At 40.8% G+C, this 20,627-nt stretch overlaps 1 long non-coding RNA gene across 1 annotated transcript in view; it reads right to left on the bottom strand.

Annotated features, from left to right (window-relative positions):
* The window catches only part of LOC102548671 (uncharacterized), a 50,188-nt gene extending 30,035 nt beyond the window's left edge, over window positions 1–20,153 (bottom strand). Inside the window, exons 1-2 of the long non-coding RNA XR_352290.4 lie at window positions 20,082–20,153; window positions 4,229–4,326 (exon numbers count right to left, since the gene is read on the bottom strand). This is a non-coding gene — a long non-coding RNA (uncharacterized LOC102548671). The remainder of the gene's footprint in view (window positions 1–4,228; window positions 4,327–20,081) is intronic.
* Window positions 20,154–20,627: the final 474 nt, after the last annotated feature.

The following is a 20,627-nucleotide window of genomic DNA, read 5'->3' as shown; positions in this document are numbered from 1 at the left end:
TTTACTCAGTCCTGATTGTATATCCCTTTTTAGCCAGAATAACAAATGACTGGTTTAAAATTGTACACACGGAGTGTTATGAGAAACCACTCTCTAAAGATCCAAGATTATCCCACACATTTGAAAAGGTTGTTGTTGTGTTTTGTTTTGTTTTGTTTTGTTTTAATTGTGCTGATGTAAAATGTCGAAGGATGGTAACAGCCGAGAACTGAGAGGCCGTTCATTAAATAAAGAAGCAACACATCTCAATTTCCCTTTACACTGCAGAACTCAGGTAATACCATTTCACTGCCTATCCAATAGGGAAACGGGACTTAATGGATTTATAGTTCATGATTTAGCCTCTTAGCCAAACACCTTTCAGGAATCCTTTCTCACCATCAGACTCTGCCCCAGCACACTGGCTACACAGAAGGGCAAAAGCTTCCCATCTAAGACCAAACGCCCTCAGCCGTGCAGAGAATGAGACAGAGTGAAGGGGGAGGGGGGAGGATGAACGAGGAAACGCTCTTTACAACTGTTCAGCTACAGTGATTAGAGCTGACGAACATTAGAAATGTGTGCACACAGCTCACTAATACAGCCAAGCAGGACACCAATCCAGATGACATTCTTAGTAGTCTAAAGTGGTAAGTAGAGAATGCCAAGTGCTAGGAGTCTAGCTCCCTGGACTCTTGGGGGCTGAGTGGCCACTGTGACTTTTCTGTCTACCCCAAATGACACTGTCCATTTGTCCTGGCTTTTACAAGCAGAGTGTGAGTCTTCTCCGCTGTGATCTACCTTATGTTAATTAAGCATTGCTGTACAGAACCAGATTTAAAGCAAAGCCAATCTGCAGTATTCTTCCCCTCTCCACTAGTGTCTCATGTGATCTGTGACAAGTTGTTGTTTCTTGTAAAAGCTCTCAGATCTTGAGCCGTTCTGTTAGTTTATTCTGGTTTGTTTGTTCTAGGAATAGAAGTCATGGTCTTCTTTCTGTTAGGAAAAAAAATCTACTACTGAGCTCTATCTTCAATTCTAACTTTCTCAGAGTTTTCAAATCCAAGTCACAATCTTCTTATAGTACACCAGTCAGTCAGATATGCCTGAACTCCCAGAAGTAGACAGCCTAGAAAACATTTGCCCCAGACACCCACAAAATTCCTTACCTCCTTCAAATTTATGTTCCTGAAAGCACATGTACAAGTATGACCCACCACTCATGTCCCACCTCCATCTCGTTTCTCCCTATGTTTCCCCTATCACTGATCACCTCTGAATATTTGATGATGAAATGTGTTGATCTTGTGCTTTGCTGTCTTTCCCCACCAATATGTAACTTCTTTTTCTCACGGATGTGCTCAGGATGAGGCCCAACAGCCATTTGTGACTTGAAAAAAATGTTTGAAGACCCAATGACTGAATCCTGAAGTTAGTCTGCATGTGTAATATGTTCCACTGGTCAAATGCCTATTACATCCTGTGAACGTACACGGCCTAAAAAGGGGTTTGTTTTTTGTTTTTTGTTTTTGTTTTTGTTTTTGTTTTGTTTTGTTTTGGTTTGGTTTTGGTTTTTGTTGTTGTTGGGGTTTTTTTGTTTTTTTGGGTTTTTTGGGGGTGGATATTGAGCAAAGAAACTACAACAAAAAAAAATATAACCCATTTGTCATTCTGGTGGCCTCTAACATTTAGAATGAAGGCAAGAACCTAAATGGCTCTTCTGTACTAACAATTACCCATTTTTACATTTCCAGACATTTTAAAGTCAACTGCACAATTCTTTTCTTGGTCCCTTCCTTGTTCTGCTAAGACTTAAAATTCATTAAGAAGTCAAACATTTACTTGATTCAAGATGTGCCATAGCACGGTATGAGAGCTGTGCATGTGGGTGTTAAATATGATAGAAATTGGCATTTTGTACTTGGTTATTAACAGGTCAAAACGTGTGTGTGTGTGTGTGTGTGTGTGTGTGTGTGTGTGTGTGTGTTGTGTTATCAAATGCTTTATTTAATGGACTACTGAGTAAATTTTGTTACCACTGGTGAAATCAGTGTAAAACAGCCCTATGTGCAGAGCTTCTCCTCAGTCTGGGGTTCAAGAAGAACTTCCTCCTTTCAGACTTTGCTCATCCTGGGAGCTGGGCGAAAACAGCAGGATCTCCAAACCATCCCCTTCAGAATAGATCAAAACTTTTCGAAGTAGTGATTTGAAAATGACAAATCTATTAGAAAATACTGAAGTGGGATAAATTGTTACAAGTTTTCAGAAAAGCACTTAGGTTAAATTCCTTTTGAAATATTCATACATTGAATGCAATATTAATTATACTTTTAAATACACTTGCAGAAAAATGTTTGTGGCAACGAGGTTTTTCATAATGAAAAAAATTGCAGAGAAGCTAAATATCTAACAGTAAAAAAAAGTAAGTCAATTACATTCTTCTTACTCTGACTAAGAGAAAATTACTTTGAATTTTTGAAATTATCTGAAATTTTTGGTTGTGGAGACTGAAAGCTGTATACAGGCTCTAAGTCATCCTTTTAGAATAAATACATAGCATATTTATTAAAACTCTGAGTGAAATTTGCAAATGTGTTCTGATAATTCCGACCGGAATTTATACATTATTTTATGAGTGATTCCTAATATTTTAAGCAGCTACCAGTGTCTGCCATGTTCTTAACTGATATCAAAAATGCAGACTAAGGATTTTTGCAAGAAGTAAATTTTAAATGGGTAAATACATTTAGTAACAAACAAAACAAATCCAATGTTCTCACAAGAAAAATACTACAGAATCTCTTCTTCTCCAGGTGACATAATAAACACTGTAATCTCTTTATGAAGTGGTCATCGCTATAATATGTTACAGATGAGGACTCGTGACATAACTATTTCACATCTCATGGCCAGGAAGGAATACTGGAAGGTTCAATCCAACGTTTTCTATCTTCAGTGCCTCGGTTTTTAAACACAATGTTCCACTAAAAACGGTTGAGCAGGATCCAGCATGAACAAGCCACGATTTACTTCTTATCAAAGGGTCTTAAATATAGCCAAGAGATTCTTTGTCCATTGTGATAGCCTTTGCCCAAGAAATTCTGAGGTACGTCAGTCTATGTAAAAGGTATACAAACTGAGCATTTACTCGCAATCAATCATAAAGAATTTTATTTTAAAATATAATAAAAATTAAATATGAAAGATTTTTGCATATTCATGAGATAGATGCGCTTATTTTAATTTACATAAAGAACTAAATCTTGGCTGAATATTTGATATTGCAGGACACAGAGCACCTTCAGTACTTTCAAAGACTGATAATTTGATTTATCCATACCAATGCTGAAGATGGCACTTCTCAGAAATACATAAAAATGCCAGAGGTCTTTTTAGGATTTGGAATTGTGGAATTTCTCTCCTAAGCCCAAACTAAAATTCATTCTGGCATTTTTTTTTTACTTGTCAGTCACTCAAACAGTAATCTTTTAAATCAGACAGTCTAACAACACAGTCTGAAGATGCACTAATTTGAGAATTATATACTAAGGAATGATGGCAGAAAAATATTAAAGATACATCATTTGTTTTTATGAAAGCAGGAAGCTTTGTGTATACAGTAAAGGTGCTGCAGTTGACAATGTACAGCAGTTTTGAACATGAGTCTAGGTGACTCAGGCAGCAGTCCTTGGTAAGCTGGGGTGTGACGCTGTACGGACAGAAGTGTCCAAGATCCAAGACTGAAATGTAGTCACACAATGCCCAGAATGGGGTAAATGTTCTGGTAAGACCATAAAATGATTACGCACATGCCTTTAAGTTAGTGTGAAGTCGGTAGTTTCAGAAATCTTAAATTGTTTCCAAAATTTCCACAACCCCCTCATTCGGTTACCTGACCTGATACAGGACGGTGACTCACGATTTAAGAAACTGTGGGTAGCACTTCTGATGGTCAGCTATGTGAAGATGGTAACTGCATTTTATGTATGTACGGCTTTGAAAAATAGTTTACAAGGCACTCTAAGCTAAATTTAATGAAAATATAAGCCAGGAGGTTGGAATTGGTTTCCTAAAGAATGAAGGCGAGTCAAATTTCTACATGGTAAGCACGTGAGAAAAACCTGGTACCTCTGTACGTTCTGCCCCTGAACAACAACTTAGGGGCCAGCCTTGGCAGCTCTTCCTGGAATCCAGGTGGAACACTGAGTTTACTGATTGACTGACACAGTCTGGTTTTACACAAACTCACCTCAGAGGCAACCAAGTGTGAAGATTATAGAACCACCAAGCCGAGGAAGCTAAGCTCCTGCATGGGGGTATCAGCTAAGATACAGTGTTTCACGTTACCTGGAAGAAACAAAAGAATTGCTTGGGAGAATGCTAGAATACCAAAAATAAAAAGAATTTCAGAGACTGTATTTGGCATGGAATAAAACAAAAAATATTGTTTTAACTCAATGTCTAAGAAGGAATCATGTCTAGAAAAAACATGCACATCAAAATGAATTATCTGCTAACTCAGGAGAATAAAGCTGCCACTTTTAGATACTCTATAGTCTAAAATTCTTGGGTCCATGTATTATAGAGAACCAGCCTAGGAGTCGTTAAAGTATTTCACTAGTCTGTTTAAAGTAACCAGCTTAGAAGTTACGTGTCACTTAAATACATACATACATACATACATACATACATACATACATACATACATACATACATACTTGTGTGCCCATGCACATGTGTGTACTGCTCTTTAATCTACCATTTTGTTAAAAGATAACATTCTTTGGCTAAGGAATTATGGTTTCCCCCCTGAGGCACCCTTGTAAACTATCAGTCACCAAGGCACACAAGTGTCTAGGATGACTTACTTCATTTGCCCACTGAAATACTTATGACTATTGAAGTAGCTCAAAACATGATCACATCAACGACAGAAAGATGTAGTTGCCCTCACTTCTGAAATTCTTTCTGAGCTGAATTGGTTCACTGAATGGGAGTTCCCTGGAAGCTGGCTTTAAGATGTTTTTAAAAACAGGGGAAAATGTAAGCATTTCAAACATGAATGCAAGAGAAAAACCATACAATCAAAATCTGCAGGCAAAACAATGAACAGAATCCACTGTCAGTTGTATAAAGTCTGTGCGGTTTTTGATATTCATTAGTTTTATACTTTTCTTGTGATCTTGACAAACACTTAACCTGTTTATACAAGAATAGAATTCTGTTATTTTCCTTTCAGACTTAGCAATTCCAAATTCAAGAAAAATAAAACTATATATGTAAATATTACAATAAGTAGTTTTTAATTTCCCAACATTTTCCGACAAAGGAATCTTAGAAGTTTAGATAATTTGAAGATTTCTAACATAAAAGATCTTCCTGATTTTAATGCTCCCAGAAGTTTAAACTTAGTCAGAAGACACCATTCCTAGAAGGGTGTTTGCCCTATATAGACCACAAATCAACTCTCTTCCAGTTCCCTTAGCCCAACAACTTGACAGTATTGAATTATTTGTTATGACCCTACTGCAATCAGGTTTTCTCTACATTTAGAAAAAAAAAACTCCAACTAAGTTAGGCTAAGAAGCTAGCTACACATATTTACATATTTATTATTCCCCATAATAGATGAGTATTCATATTTACTTAGTGTTCATGTTTACTTATGAGTGAGTGCTCATATTTACTCAGTATAGATTTGTCTACAATGCTTGTTTTTAAAATCAAGAGGCTCTCTCTATGCCTAAGTAGATATGTTCCCTATGTTTTAAATGATGGTGCCCCGGCAAGCCAAGCAAGGAGGCTGATTGTTAATGTGACAGCACACTGACTTCAGCCTGATTCTTTACTAGTCTCATTTTCTTGCTCAGACATTTAGGTGGGGGCCTTCCAAGCTGGTGCAGCTGGAGAGGGTAAGGTGAGATGCTAGGAAGAGAAGGAAGAGACACGGAGGAGCTGATTTCCAATCCACCTCTGAGAAGGCCCCCAGGGAGCCACAGTTCCGTCAGTCACGTAACGTGTGTAGTAATAAGCAAATCTCTGGTTTCCCTTCGGAAAGTTCATGGCCATATGACAAGGAGAATCAATAAGTCAATGAATCTGTGTAGCCAAACTGAATAAAACCATTATGTCTATTGTGGTATTTTCTTGATGATTTGAATGAGGTATGAAAACCTGAATATAACGGGAAGACCAAAGTAGCAAAAAGTATCCACTAAGACTGCTCCGTCCCTTCCCAGGGAAGACGATGCAACGCTGCACATATGAAGCTCTCTCAGGACACAAGTCTGCATCTGTTCTAGCCCCTCTTCTGGTAACGAGGCTCTCCCCCCCCCCGTTTTTCTTTCTTTTTTTCTTTGTTTATTTTTTTGGGGGGGGAGCTATTTGTTGGTTTATATTAGTTTTGGACAAGCAATGGTTTTCCGTCCATATGCATCTTGGATGATCTTAGCACTCTGTCTATCAAAACATTCCATTCATTCCCTATCCACCCTTCTTCACCAGACGTAGGTAGAGGCCTATGCCTCTGGACAGCCGAGTCAGATCCTCTGGCTCTGAAATATGAAGCTTTCCTTGCGATGACAACATGAAAGAGGGGGGTGCTCTGTTTACCCTGGGACTATGAGTGGCCTCCTTGGGCCCTGTGACATGGATCCCCTGAGTTCTGCTGCTCTAGAACTTTCTGAATCTACCTATCTGTCTCTTCCTCACGGTCACTTATATCTCTTTCCAATAACTTATGCATGTGTTTTTCTTCATTTACATTTAAGTTAGCCAGTGCCCACTTCTAAAGCCCAGAACACTAAGAGATACAAGGACTAATTACACAGATGGAAGGAAACTTACATCTAATAAATCTTTTTTCCTTGCTGTACTAAAAGGGATGTCAAAATCTCAGCATGGCTCACTAAGATTTACTTTAATTTTATTAATGGTTTTGTAAATGGTGATTTTTAGCATCCTGCAGACCATTCCATATGCAAAGTAATAATCAGTGTAATGAGATTAGGACAATTACAGTTTGGAGAGTGACACATAACTTAAAATCTCCATTTCCTGACATAAGATGAAATTAAAGTAAAAGATCTACAAAGAGCCTCCTTGTCGTGACAGCTCCTGTTTTAAGTTCACATACACAGAATATACCAACTATGCGTTTCCCCCTGTTGCTGAGGAGGCTCTGAAGGAACCTGCTATCTCGTGTTTACACAGTAAGTTAATACTAGACCCACCCAGGATCAGTCTAAGCAGTAGAGTGACATTCTCCCAACACTGTAAAATCGTTTTTGTGATGGAAATAAGCACCACTTTCTGTGCTCACATTTTCCCTCTTCCGCTCTCCTGCCAGATAGAAAAAAAAGTTAGTTATAATTAGACTCAAGAAAACACTGCAAGGATAAATACAATGTATCCTGTTTTTATAAAAGGTCGTTCTTTCAAGCTATCACAGCCACTTAAACAAATACCTAACTGATGGTCACAGCCTTCTCTGTAGGAGTGAAGCACTCTGCCCAGTTGGTAGATGAAGAAATCACAAAGTCAAGAGACTTTCACCTGGCCATTTTTAGATCCCTGGGCAAGTCTCGGAGCACAGCCACCTTAGAATAGTGTGTGTCACGGTGCCAGATCAGCTCTGTTAGTTTAATCTTGACCCAGAAATGTGTGTCATACATTTATAATGAAAACAAAAGGAAAGACATATTCAAATAGCAAAGAGTCAATCCTAAAACAAATAACTATTACAGTGGATTTCAGAACAAGTTCTCTGGCGACTTCACTGATGACTCTGTGAAAACCCCATCTTAAGTGCGACTAGTCTAATTTACTACACAATTACAGAACACTGGGACAGAGTCTCCCCTTAAGACCAAGGTATACATACTAATAGACCCACGCCGTCAGTGAGAATCATAGCAGGATGTCACTCACTTGAACCAGAGTCCTACTTCCCTGCAGCACCGTGAACAGTAGTCCAGAGTGAGAAAGCATGCTTAGGTGACTTTTGGTCAGGACACAATGTCAGATAAGGTTTAATCACTGGCTCTCTTATTTATTAAAAAGTAAAATAAAACAGCAGTGTTTGAGTACTTGCCAGGTACTGTGCCATCCACTCCAACAAACCAATCATCCCCAACCTCCAGAACTCATTCTGTCACCTTGAAGAACCTAAGGAACCCCAGGGGACATTGAGCAGTGAAGAAACTGGAAGCCCTTCCTGACCTCTTCTTCAGCTGTATACCCTTTATTTAATTTTCTGTTGAATCTTCTCCAGAATGAGTGGATTTCTTCAAGGAGATTGTCATCTGTCATTGACGGTGGAAAGTTCATATGCCACACAGCAAAGTAAAGACCACACCGGGTAAGACCCCAGTGGAACACTTCTAAATGTCATTGAACTTCTGAGCTACACCCCAAGAGGCACAATCGTCAGGGGCCATCGAAACAGGAGGGAAACAGAAACGGTTGGGGCCACACCTTGAAGGCATGCTTCGGAGACAGAAGAGGAACAATTAACTTCAACCTTTACTAAGCTTAGCAAGTCAACTGGCCGTGACCTTTAACTGTCCCATGTAGTGACATTCATCCTTATTTACCTCAAAAAGCACTGAGCCACCACCCTGATATGCTGTATTTTGTTTATATGTTCATCGTCTGTCTCCCTCCTCTGGGAGGTCAACTACTCAAAGGCAAGAAGGAAGGACCTTGAGGGATGAATTGCTATTTTGATAATTCAACTCCCTCTTTTCCCCCAGCTGACTCAGTGGAAAAAGGGAAAATGTGGCCAGAAGAAGGCACCTAATGGTGTTCCTTTCTTCCTGTTAAAGGGCTTAGAAAGTATGGCTTCTGCTCACTTCAAAGGAATACTGCTTCTCTCCTACTCTTGGTTTCTTAAGTCAGCTCATCTCCTTAGCACAGGCAGAGAAGTCTAGGAAAGGATGGGCCTTACCAAAGGAAGAGAAAACACGCAGAACAAAACATGTCCAGCGGAAAACCTCGGGAAAGGGAGGCAGGTCACACAGGTGCCTCACTGCGCAGTATGAGCAGCACAGCCCCTGGAAACCTCTGAGAGATCTGAACGTTTGCTCTACCACAGCCCTGAACCAGAATCAGCACTACCACTGTGTCCTCAACGGACCCACAGCCATTTTAAACAAGCCAGGCTGGGGGATGGCTCATCGGTTAAGAACACTGGCCGCACTTCCAGAGGACATGGGTTCAATTCCCAGCAACCCCACAGTGCCTCTGTAATTCCAGTCCCTGCAGAGCTAAGACCCTCACGCAGACATGCATGGGGGCGAAACACCAGCGCATGCTAAGTAAAAAATAATTAATCTTTTTTTTTTAAGTTTAAAGGAAGGAAGGAAAAAAAAAAACAACAAAAAGCCTAAAACTGGGGTGGCAGGGGTAGGCAGATCTCTGTGAGTTTGAGGCCTGGCTAGTCTACATCGTGAGTTCTAGCCCAGCTAGGTCTACATAGTAGAAGAAGAAAAGGAAGAAATTGAGAAGTTGTTGTTTGAACATATGTAAATTAAACCTTGTCATATCAACTCTCCCACAGTATGTGCTCCAATGGGTATCGGACACAGCGTCTTATCAGTCAGACCCCTGTACCTCCTCATCATCACTGACCAATAATACGAAGATGCTGTGAAGCCTAGTAATTCCTACCTCCTGAAAGAGGACAATTAAAAGTATAAGTCTGCTTGCTTATTTGCTTTGTAATTGCTAAAAGCAGCAAGATCTTGGTGGGGAGGGGGTGGGTGGGTGGAGAGAAAGGCATCGCTGCCTACACCCTGAATCTGTCTCCTTTGGTCTGCTCTAGAAAGAAAACACTAGCATCAGTTGTAGATGCTAAACTCCCATGGTGCGGTTCGTTTGTTTGCTTTCTAAAGTTAATTCTGATTGCGTAGACAACAACCGTTAGGTTTGCAACCACCTCAAGGTTCAGGACATTAGCACACTGACTGCTCCTGCTGGATCACCCAGAATTTTACAAATACTTTCATATTGTTGTGTCGGTCAGAAATATGTAACAGTGACGTCTGTCCACCAAATACAGAAAAATATTTTAATATGTTAATACTTAACAGACAAGTGTCTTTGAGATAAAACACAGAGCTGAGAAGGAAAAATTTAATGATGACTGACTACTGTATTTTGAAAAACAGACCCAGATGTATTTATACTCGGGGCCCAAGTGTGTGTGTGTGTGTGTGTGTGTGTGTGTGTGTGTGTGTGTGTGTGTGTTACATCTTTTCTTACTTTTGAAAATTCAAAACTAACATCAATCCCGGTCTACCTATACCTAGCAACTTAGGGAAAACAGAAATAAAGTTTGCCTTCAATAAAACAAGCAGTTACCTGTAAAAAAAAAAATAGCAGATAGTAGATAACGTGTTATTTTGTCTAGTTACACAGAGTAATAAATCTGCAGCGGTCATTTGTTTAAACAGATTAAACAGCATGCATATATTTCAAAGAGTGTGGGGCTTTTCCCTGGGATTCCCTTTTCATCTTTAGAAGAAAACAATGCAGATGCTTTCCTCTTTCCCATACCCTATGCTATTTCCCACCCTCCTTGGGGTGGACTCTGCAGATCCAGAGAAAGCTTGCCAAGGTTTCAGGGTCCTTCCTTCAAGTCTGCTCTGGCCTGCCTGTAAAAACGCATAAAGAGTACTTCTTGGAAAATTGATAATGTCCCCCGTTCAGTATTTGTGTATTAAGGACTGTCAGATGTATTTAGTGTACCCATTCATTGGAATCACTGTTAATCTGCATGCAAGTGATTTCCGAAGAGCAGAGTGCACAGAAATCAAAGTTAACATAACAATTTCTCTTCTGCAAGTAACAGCCAAAGATGTTATGGGCCCAAATTTCAAAGCGAGTTACTGCCTTTGCAAGTTTTAAGTCACGCTTGGCACTTTTTCCAAACACAGTGGTCAGGAGCTGGAAAAAATAAACATGTGTTTCCAGGATTTTCTTTCACATGCCACACAAAACGTAACGTTACCAAGATGATGTCACTCCTCGGAAGCGCTCCTTAAAGAAGAAAGCTTTTCGCTCGTGCGGAGGTACATGTTACAGAATAATGTTAAAAAGCCAAATAAATATTAACTTACATCATATAAGTGAACGTTTAGACTTCCCCTAACGGATTTCTTGAAAAGAATCTGATCTACCTATTAATGTAGAGATAGTGTTATCTTAAATCTTATACTTAAGTTCACAGCTCTTCACATGCTGTCTTCCTGGGGTGCCTTAAACAAGACAGGAAACAAAGGCTTCGATCTACATTTGGCTCTTAGGCAGCCAAGGCTGGAACATTCCCATTTTGCTAAAAGAATGACTGAGGTAAATTTATGGCTTTACTGAGGCTTTCCCAAGTTTTCTTCCTTCTAGGTGACTGAAACCTCACAGGTGTGGCTTTTATTCAAGAGAGAGGAAACAGTCAATCACAGACTGGGATTTCGGCAGTTCATAAAGCCGCCAGACCCCAAATAACTAATCAGCCAGGTGGCTTTAAAGCTCCAGTCCAAACTGCCCAGCCTAGTGTAAAGCTCTGCTCCTATTAAAATGTAAATATCATACCTTGGAGGAATAGCAATGGCAGCCATCAGCTCAGTGGGACAGATTTATTTCCCAGTTTCCTAACAATGATCTGGACCCACAGAGAGTACGGCCCAGGGCAGAAAGTGATTGTGGAGAATAAAAGAAAAAAAATACTCAATGTAGATACATAGACACCCACTAGTTCAGACCTCGGATGGCTGAGGATGGCTATGGGGCCCTGAGACCTGCATGAGGGCGAGGGTAAAGGGTAAGAAGTGAAAACACCCATTGGGGTGTTTTCAGAGAAAAGGAGGCCTTGTGCTGAAGACTTGAGAAACACACGGGGGAAAGTCTGACCCACATAGGACTTGAAAGCTCACATGGAGATGTTTGTAGCAGACATGGTCTTAATTGCAAAGCTTGAAAAGATAAGGGAAGTGAAGAAATCAAGATGGAGAAAGAGTATTTATCATTAAAAATGCATAAGCTATAAAATCGTGAGAAGCCATGAAAGAAATTTAACTGCACATTGCTAACCGAAAGAAGCCATGTGAAAAAGCCAGCAACTGAGCAATTCCAACCATCGGTGATTCTGGAAAAGCGAGTTTCGATGCTGAAGATAAGGAAGAGAGTAGGGATGAAGGGGTGTGAGAGGAAAGAGGACGTCAGGAGCAGAGAGTTGTTAGGGGGTGAGACCAGACAACACGCTACAGTGAGAGACATGGTGGATTTGCCGCAGGTCATTGGATGTGCTCTCTCAGTCAGAATGAACCCTAAAATAAAGTGTGAAAATAGGGGCATCATGAGGTGCCAATGCATAGATTATGGCGAAGGAATCGCTCTGTCTTGGGGAGTGAATAATAAGGAAATCTGTGAGTGTGCAGAAGGGTCGAGGTTTGTGGGAACTCTCTGCACTGGCATTAATTTTTTGCTACAAACATAAAATTGTGCTAAAACATATTATCTACGTTTCAAAGCAACGGTTTAAGATGTCTGGGATAGTCTTCACAAGTGTTCCGTTTCGCTGTTCAACTGCTCTAGCTCTTCGAGATTTCAGTGGCATAGAACAACTTCGGTATGCGGCAGACCTCATGTCAGTGGCTCCAGAACATTCCAGGGAAGCTGACAATTACCTGTCACTCAGTAGACATAGCTATCAGAACACCACAGCATAACGCAGGCCGGCTCTGTTTGTGGTGTAAACAAGTGTAGCATTTTTGTTATGTGTGATACATAGTAAAGATAAATGTTTGTGTATCTGGTATCTGCTGCTCACTTGTCCTCTCTTTGGGGGGTATAGTCCTCTTACTTAGAAAACATAAGAGTGTGCTGCAACATTGTGTCCTCTGTCACATCTGGAGCAACCTGATCCATTTTGCTTACCACCTGTCTCCTTAATGTCAAGAAGACATCTACTGCTTAGCTGCCCCGAACTGGGCAGCTCTGCCCTGCCATGGCCTCTGCCGCAGCCCACAAACAACGGAGACAGCTAGCCATGGCCTGAAACCTCTGAAAAAGTGTGGAAGATTTGATATTTCTGACTTTTAAGTTATCTCTCTCATTCTCTCTCTCTCTCTCTCTCTCTCTCTCTCTCTCTCTCTCTCCCTCCCTCCCTCCTTCCCTCCCTCTGTTTCTCTCTGTCTCTGTCTCTGTCTCTGTCTCTGTCTCTGTCTCTCTCTCTCTCTCTCTCTCTCTCTCTCTGTGTGTGTATGTGTGTGTGTATGTGTGTGTGTGTGTTTGTCACAACTATCAGAAGTCTGTCTCACATAGAAAGTTAGTACCACCTTTCCCACAGATCTTTGGAACTGAGATTTCGTCCTACACTAATCATGATGGAAATGAAATATGTTTGAAAACATCAAGAGAGGAGGGCCAGGACTAGATGGATGGCTAAGTTAAGAGCACGAGTCTCGCAAAGGGCTTGAGTTCATTTCCACACAGCTACATTGGGTGGCAACTCCAGGGGATCCAAAGTCTCTAATAACAATGGACACTCACACACAATATTTTAAATAATAAAATGTTAATTTAAAAAAAGTGATGAGGCCAAAAAATAGAAGAACGTTTAGATTGAAAGGGGAGGCCATGCTGACTGGGTAACCTCTAGGTCTACGAGTGAGCTTTCTCTGTGATATTCAAACAGTAAAGCTGCCTAATGAGCTTCTCAGAACACATTCCCATTGTGAAGCTGATTATGATTACAGTCTCTCCCAGAGAAAGAATAGTATGTCCTTCCTTCCCTATGTTCTTAGAATTCTCACAAGATAATGTGTTCAACTAGGTGTTCACGAATTCCCTGAAATGCATCCGAAACTCTAAACCCAGCTTATTGCATTGCAGGCCAGTGAGAGATGTAGTTGAGCACCGTTTCACGTCTGGATACATCTCACCCCAGAAAACGATAAGGCGAGTGTTTCCATCATCCCTCTCTGTGTAGAAATAAATGTTATTGCAGTTTTTCTGCTCCAGTAGCTGCTACCTTCTAGAAAGGGGTCTCTAACCTGGGCTGATTGCAAGGGGCACATAGGTCCTTAACCACTGACTGCAAGACAGTGCAGTTCTGGACTCATCCAAGAAGAGGACTCTCACCCCATGCCATGGCTCTTATTTCTGATGTCAATGAAGTGGTTAGAGTCAGGGTGTGGAGATTAAACAAACTCTACTTCACTAGAACATAAAGAAAACACCTAGGTCATGTACAACCCTCCTAACTTTTACCCCCATATGGCCTTCATTTCCAGGTCAGATGAGGTAGGCCACCTCTGTGATTACCTAAGAGTAGAAGACATGGACCATGGTGAATCCACATAAAAGAAAAGACAAACTTAGTTCAGTATGAATATGATGTTGGTGGTGGATAAAGACAATTCTGTAATCTGCAGAGATTCAAAATGACTGACACACACATATAACTGGCTATTTGGAAAGGCTGAGTAAATTGGTCAGACCAGAATAAACAAAGCAAAAGACAGTATTAATGTACAAATCCTTTAAGATGTCACACATGCAGAAAATAAAGAAAAATGAAAAAAAAGGAAGAAAAGAAGAAAACCTCAATTTCCCTTCAACTCCAACTTTCATGCTCCAAAACATGTATTTCTTTTAAGATACTTCAACAAAGCTTTCTTCTTGTTATCTCAGAAAGTCATCAAATCTAATCTGGGTAGATCAGAATGTCCTTCCTATATTGGGTATGTTTCTTGATCTAATTTCCAAATTTCAATGAATGAAATACTTTCACAAATAAATATAAAATATAAACCACGTGCATACACACAAAAGCTAATAACACCAACGTCATCCTTCAAGCCAACACTTCACTCCATATTTAAATTTTAATATGCCCTGATATTTAAGCTTGTCACTTTCTTCTTAATCTCTTTCTGACCTGCTGAGAATGTTGTAGTAGCTCCTTGGAAACCTGTTACCTTTACCCTTTCTCTCTTTCTTTCTTCCTCTCTCTCTTTCTTTCTTTCTTTCCTTATTTATTTATTTGTTTATTTATTTATTCATTCATTCCTTTCTGTTTTTGATTTGTTTTGTTTTGTTGTTGGGTTTTTTTGTTTGGTTTGGTTTTTCGGTTTGGGGTTTGTTTGGTTTGGGGGGTGTTGTTGTTGCTGGTGTTGTTGTTTCGAGACAGTGTGTCTCTGTATAGCCCTGGCTCTCCTGGAACTCTCTCTGAGGACCAGGCTAGCCTTGAACTCTCAGAGATCCGCCTGACTCTGCTTCCCAAATGCTGGGATTAAAGGTGTATGCCACAGCTGCCTGGCTTCTATTGTTACCTTTCCTTTCAATGCTGTCTCTGAGCCTCTTCCAAGGAATGCCCAACTGTTCTAAAATATGCATTTACTGATCTTTTAGTCAAAATCCTTAGTGCCTGTTCATTTCTTTCAGATGTTGTACACACTCTTCAAGATATCATAATAAGGCCTAATTTCACAAAGCCTTATTCTAAGCACCATGCCACCGTACCATGGGCACATTTGTGAGGAGAACTTTGCCTGCCCATAACACATAACTCACAAAATCTCGTTTTCTTCCACAGACCTTGCTATGGCACTCCCCCAACTCTGTCACGACCTACATAAATTCAACTTTTTATGAATTAATGAAGCATCACCTATTCATACAAATTTTCTCTGAAAGCCCAAACTCAATCAGTAGTTCTCTACTGCTTGAGAAGATCAAACAGACCTACTATGTGCTCGTTAAGGGGTCACCCAAAAGCTAAGAAGAGAATTGAAGTCATTCTTTTTTAATTGAAAGCATAAATTGAAGGGGGAAAAAAAGTATGCTAGGTAAGTCAAAACGTTGATGCGCTTCACTGCTAATCTCATAGCTTACCGTTATTTGTATGTGTGACTGAAGAGGAATAGAACATAATCTTACTAGGCCACCAGGGTTTTCAGGTATTTCCAGAAGATCATGAAGCCTGAAAAGGCCCACATATTGACTTTTAAGAACAGAGATAGCCTTATCCCCAGACATCCCAGCAGACGATACTAATTATAGAATATTTGACTCACACCAGGCCATAGCAAGAGCCTGCCTCTTCCGTTAAAACTTAAGCAGTGCAGTGACAAAAATTCTAAGAGGAACCTATTTAGGGACACATACTGTATTGTTATCCAATAGGTCATGGGACCTTTTCATCCAGTTTTTGAAAGTCTAAACCAAGACATATACTCAATGTGAGCCAAAGTATTTTAAAAGTTATAATAAATTCTCATGATAGAAATTATATTATGCAAAATATAAACATGTGTATTTAAGGAAGATAATAGTTTAGCTCCAAGAAATAATAGCTAAGCAGCGATGACTTAAGCATATGCTCTACAATTATTGGAAATAAAAATTACACGTTATCACAGTAAAAGGGTGTGGAGAGAAGGAGACAGGAGATAACTCATACCAATGTACCCTTAACATACCAGCACAAATTCAAGTTTGAATAAATCAGTAACTCATAGCAATGTACTCTTAACATACCAACACAAATTCAAGTTTGAATAAATCAGTAACTCATAGCAATGTACTCTTAACACACCAGCGCAAACTCAAGCTTGTATAAATCAGTCTCCCCCGAAGATGGGAACTACGAAAAGATCAAACTTCTTCAAGTTCAAAGATGTTAAATTCTACTATTTAAGCCCCATTACATACGTAGTTGCCAGCAGAGCCATGTTGTACCTTCAGGAGAGTCAATTCCCCTCCTTAAAAGCACTGTTGGCCTGGTGTCTTGGACGGCAGATCACAGAGTTCCAAAGCCCTTAAGATACTGTATCACCAAGTCTTACTGAAACCTAATTAACTTCTTTGGGAATAGCATGATAGCAACTTAGAACAGAATTTTGCAGAACATTATTGGTATTCTTCTGTGTGGTAATTACTACTTCGGTGAAAATTTTGAGGAGGAAACTGAGGGCCAAATTTGGCCCTCAACAAGAAGCACGTCAAGTAACTGGCCCAACGTAGAATGCCAATAAAAAGCACATTAGAATTTCCCATGAAACTTCCCCCATTAGGACACCAATTTCATCTGAATGTAAATTCAACCGAAATAACTGTTCAGATTCTTTATCCAGACTGCATGAAAAGCCATGTATGGGACAATATGCCTAGGTAAGTGCTCTGCATGCCAGATAGCTACCTTCTACAAGCAATTCTGTGAAGACAAGCAACGAGCTGGAAGCTACCGGAACTCTAATCACATAACTAATTTTTACCACAATAGCATTAAGTAGGCAAAGGATAAGACGTAAGAGGAAAAAGGGGATAGGATCAGGTGTGGGAGGAGATGGGGGAGATGTACACAGAGTCAGGAAATTGAACAAAGTTGTATAGCAGCGGGGGGATGAGGAACTGGGGGTAGCCAACAGAAAGTCCCAGATGCCAGGAAAGCAGAGGCTCCCAGGACCCAACAGGGAGGACATTAGCTGAAATGCCCAACAAAGGGGAGAGAGAACCTGTAGAGACCATATCCAGAGGCTGGGCATGGCCACAAGTTGAGTAATGGGGCTACCCATCCTCAAAATTTTAGCCCAGAAATACTCTTATCTAAATGAAATGCAGGGACAAAGAGTGGAGCACAGACTGAAGGGAAGGCCATCCAGAGAAGCCCCACCTGGGGATCCATCCCATATGCAGCCACCAAATCCAGTCAGTATTGCTGATGCCAAGAAGTGCTTGTTGACAGGAGCCTGATATGGATGTCTCCTGAGAGGCTCTACCGGAGTCTTACCAATACAGATGGGGATGCTTGCAGCCAACCATTGGACTGAGCTTGGGGACTCCAATGAAGGAGTTAGAGAAAGGACTGAAGGAGCAGAAGGAATTTGTAAAGCTATAGGAAGAACAATAATATCAACCAACCAGACCCCCCAAGAGCTCCCAGGAACTAAACCACCAACCAAAGAATTCACATGGAGGGACCCATGGCTCCAGCTGCAAATGTAGCCGAGGATGGCCTTGTCTGGCATCAAAGGGAGGAGAGGCCCTTAGTCATGAAAAGGCCTGATGCTCCAGTGTAGGGGAATGCCAGGGCGGTGGGGAGAGAGTAGACAGGTGGGAGGGGAGCACCCTTTTAGAGGCAGGGGAAAGGGGGTGGGTTGAGGAGTTTTTGGAGAGGAAACCAGGAAGGGAGATAACTTTTGAAATATAAACAAAATAACCAATAAAAAAATGAACTTCTAAAAACAAATCTAAGTCACTGAAATGTAGGCTCATGCTTCAAAATGAGAAGTCAATGTTCAATTCAGAATAATAAGTATAAGGAAGTTACACGTTATAAAACTTCCAATTACTCAATATACAACTTTTTACTCCCATGAATTGTGTAGCATAAGGCTCTTGAAGTTCCATCACAACTTTCCATCGAAAGTATTCAGTTTGCACATGGAGACATTTCCCCTCTTTGGCTGGCTGGCTTTAAAGTACACTATTCAGTTGGGAAGCTAATTTTAGATTATTCTCCCTTTTTTTGAGTTTAAAGTACACCAAAACATCACTAATGCATGCAAACTATAGTAAAGCAGTATTTTAAGACTATGTTTTCATCTTGGCTATCTATCTTCTTTGAGTAATTCCCCTGAAGCCTGGAGAAATTGGCTAAAACATTTCCTGGGAGCCAATCTGATGGCTTCGTTGTGGAAGTTCAGCGGAGCTTCCAGTGGAAAGCATAGTTAATGCCACTTCCTCGGTCTCCAATGAGTCTTCAGTATTCCAAAGGCTTTGCTTTTACCGCCATCGGCTCATCTGTATTTGTTTTCCACAATAATCTTTTTCTAATCATGGTGACCAAAATCCTAAAGAGAACAAGCTATGAGAGGAAAGTTTGCCACATGGTTTTAGATATTCGAACTATGTATCATGGCGAAGGAACATGGGTGGAGCCTTACAACAGACTCCTCACGTGATAGAACACAGGAAGCGGATGCAGGGACGAACTTGGGAGGAAATACCTTCTAAAAGCCAACCCTTAATGATAAAAGCCAACCAGGCTTCAGGTCTCAGAGGTTCTTCAACCTTCCAAAACAGCCCCAGTAGCTAGGAGCCAGGTGTTCAAACCCACGAGCAGACGGAGAGCATTTCGGAATCCAACTGTAACATCCCCACTTCGCAGGAACCACAACAGTGAGAAACAAAAGGAAAAGCAAACCAGAATGTCCTACCAAGCAAGGCAGACTGCTTTCGCATGGGCCAACCCACCCATCAGCGCGTCGTGTTTGTTAACATTCTGAGAGACATTTGTGCAGAGCACAAATTGACGGAGCTCCTGTTTATAATCAGAGATTTCGGAAACGGCAGGAGATTTATTCGTGGAATCTTAACACCCATTCAGACTGTCGTAAAACACAAAGGACCAGATTCAATAAAAACTCTGTCCAACTTCCACAACACTTCAGTCTGTGTGAGCCTTCAAAACAAAATCAATTTTTCCAGTTTTGCATAGGGCCGCTCAGACTTTAGAGGTTGGAAGCCAGCTGGGGCATTTCCTAACTCTTCTTCTAAATTACTTTTGAAGGTAGTTCCGATGACCACAGTCCATCAGAAGTCAGCCTCTCCTCCCCCTCCCTGCCTCCCTCCCTCCCCTCCCCCTTTCTCCCCTCTTTCTTTTTAAAACACATTTCAGAGAACATCACGTGGAGAACAAACGACAGACCCACAGCATATGTCTCATGCAGAACTGGCCCATAAACAGAATTCTTTGGTACACAGTGAAAAAATATTTTTGATTCCACGCTACATCCTACAGTAAAGCTGGGTATAATCAGTTTTAAAAATTGCTGTGCCGATGGACAGCTGTTCTTCATACACACTGGGAATGTTTCCTTTACATTCCTGAGGACATAAGTGCTTGACACGAAGCCAATACCTTTAGAACTGGTGAAAGATAAACACGCCCCGTGCTGATGCCGCACTCTCCCAACAAACTTTTCTCCCACAGCTAAACTGTTAAAAGTTTTACCCCACAGCCCCACGTTCTGACATTAGTCCAATAGCTAATGTACTGTCCAAGTTAAATACATTTTGTCATTGCTTGAAAATGTTACCTTTCACAGAAGTATAGTATTTCTGACCAGCGGGGAACCTAAGTCAACATTATCTATTATTACTCAGTGTCAGGACCGAAAAGGGAAGGTGGGTGGTGGATGTTAATAACGACTTAAGCGATTTCTAAAAGAGGCATTTGAGAAGTACAGAGCCTAAAGTTTCAAACGTTTTGTCTTATTTTCGCTGTGTCAGCAATCTCCCCCACCCCCAACACCCCCGCCCCCCCCAGAGCAACACGGCCTCCGACCGACGCCTAGTTCTCCTTTTAATTTTAGCTGGGTGCTTTGCTAAGCTGGAAAGTTTGAAAAATACCCTAGAAAACTCCTCAGCCAAGGCAACAACCTACGACCAGGACGGCGGCGACGCCCACGCACTCAGAGGAAAGATTTGCCGTCATAGAAGCACAAGGGTTTTGAATCTGAAACTTATTTTTAGTCCTCAACTACTTGCCCAGTGTTTATATCTAAGGTTTAGGCCTCTTGTTAGACATTGGAGGAGTCAGGGAAACACTGGGTAGCGCGGTGTAACTGAACTGAAGCAGGAGG

Source organism: Rattus norvegicus, chromosome 3, assembly GCF_036323735.1.
Source record: "Rattus norvegicus strain BN/NHsdMcwi chromosome 3, GRCr8, whole genome shotgun sequence".
Classification (NCBI taxonomy): Eukaryota; Metazoa; Chordata; class Mammalia; order Rodentia; family Muridae; genus Rattus; species Rattus norvegicus.
The sequence above is the reverse complement of the archived record's forward strand: the minus strand, read 5'-3'. Positions and strand labels throughout refer to the sequence as shown.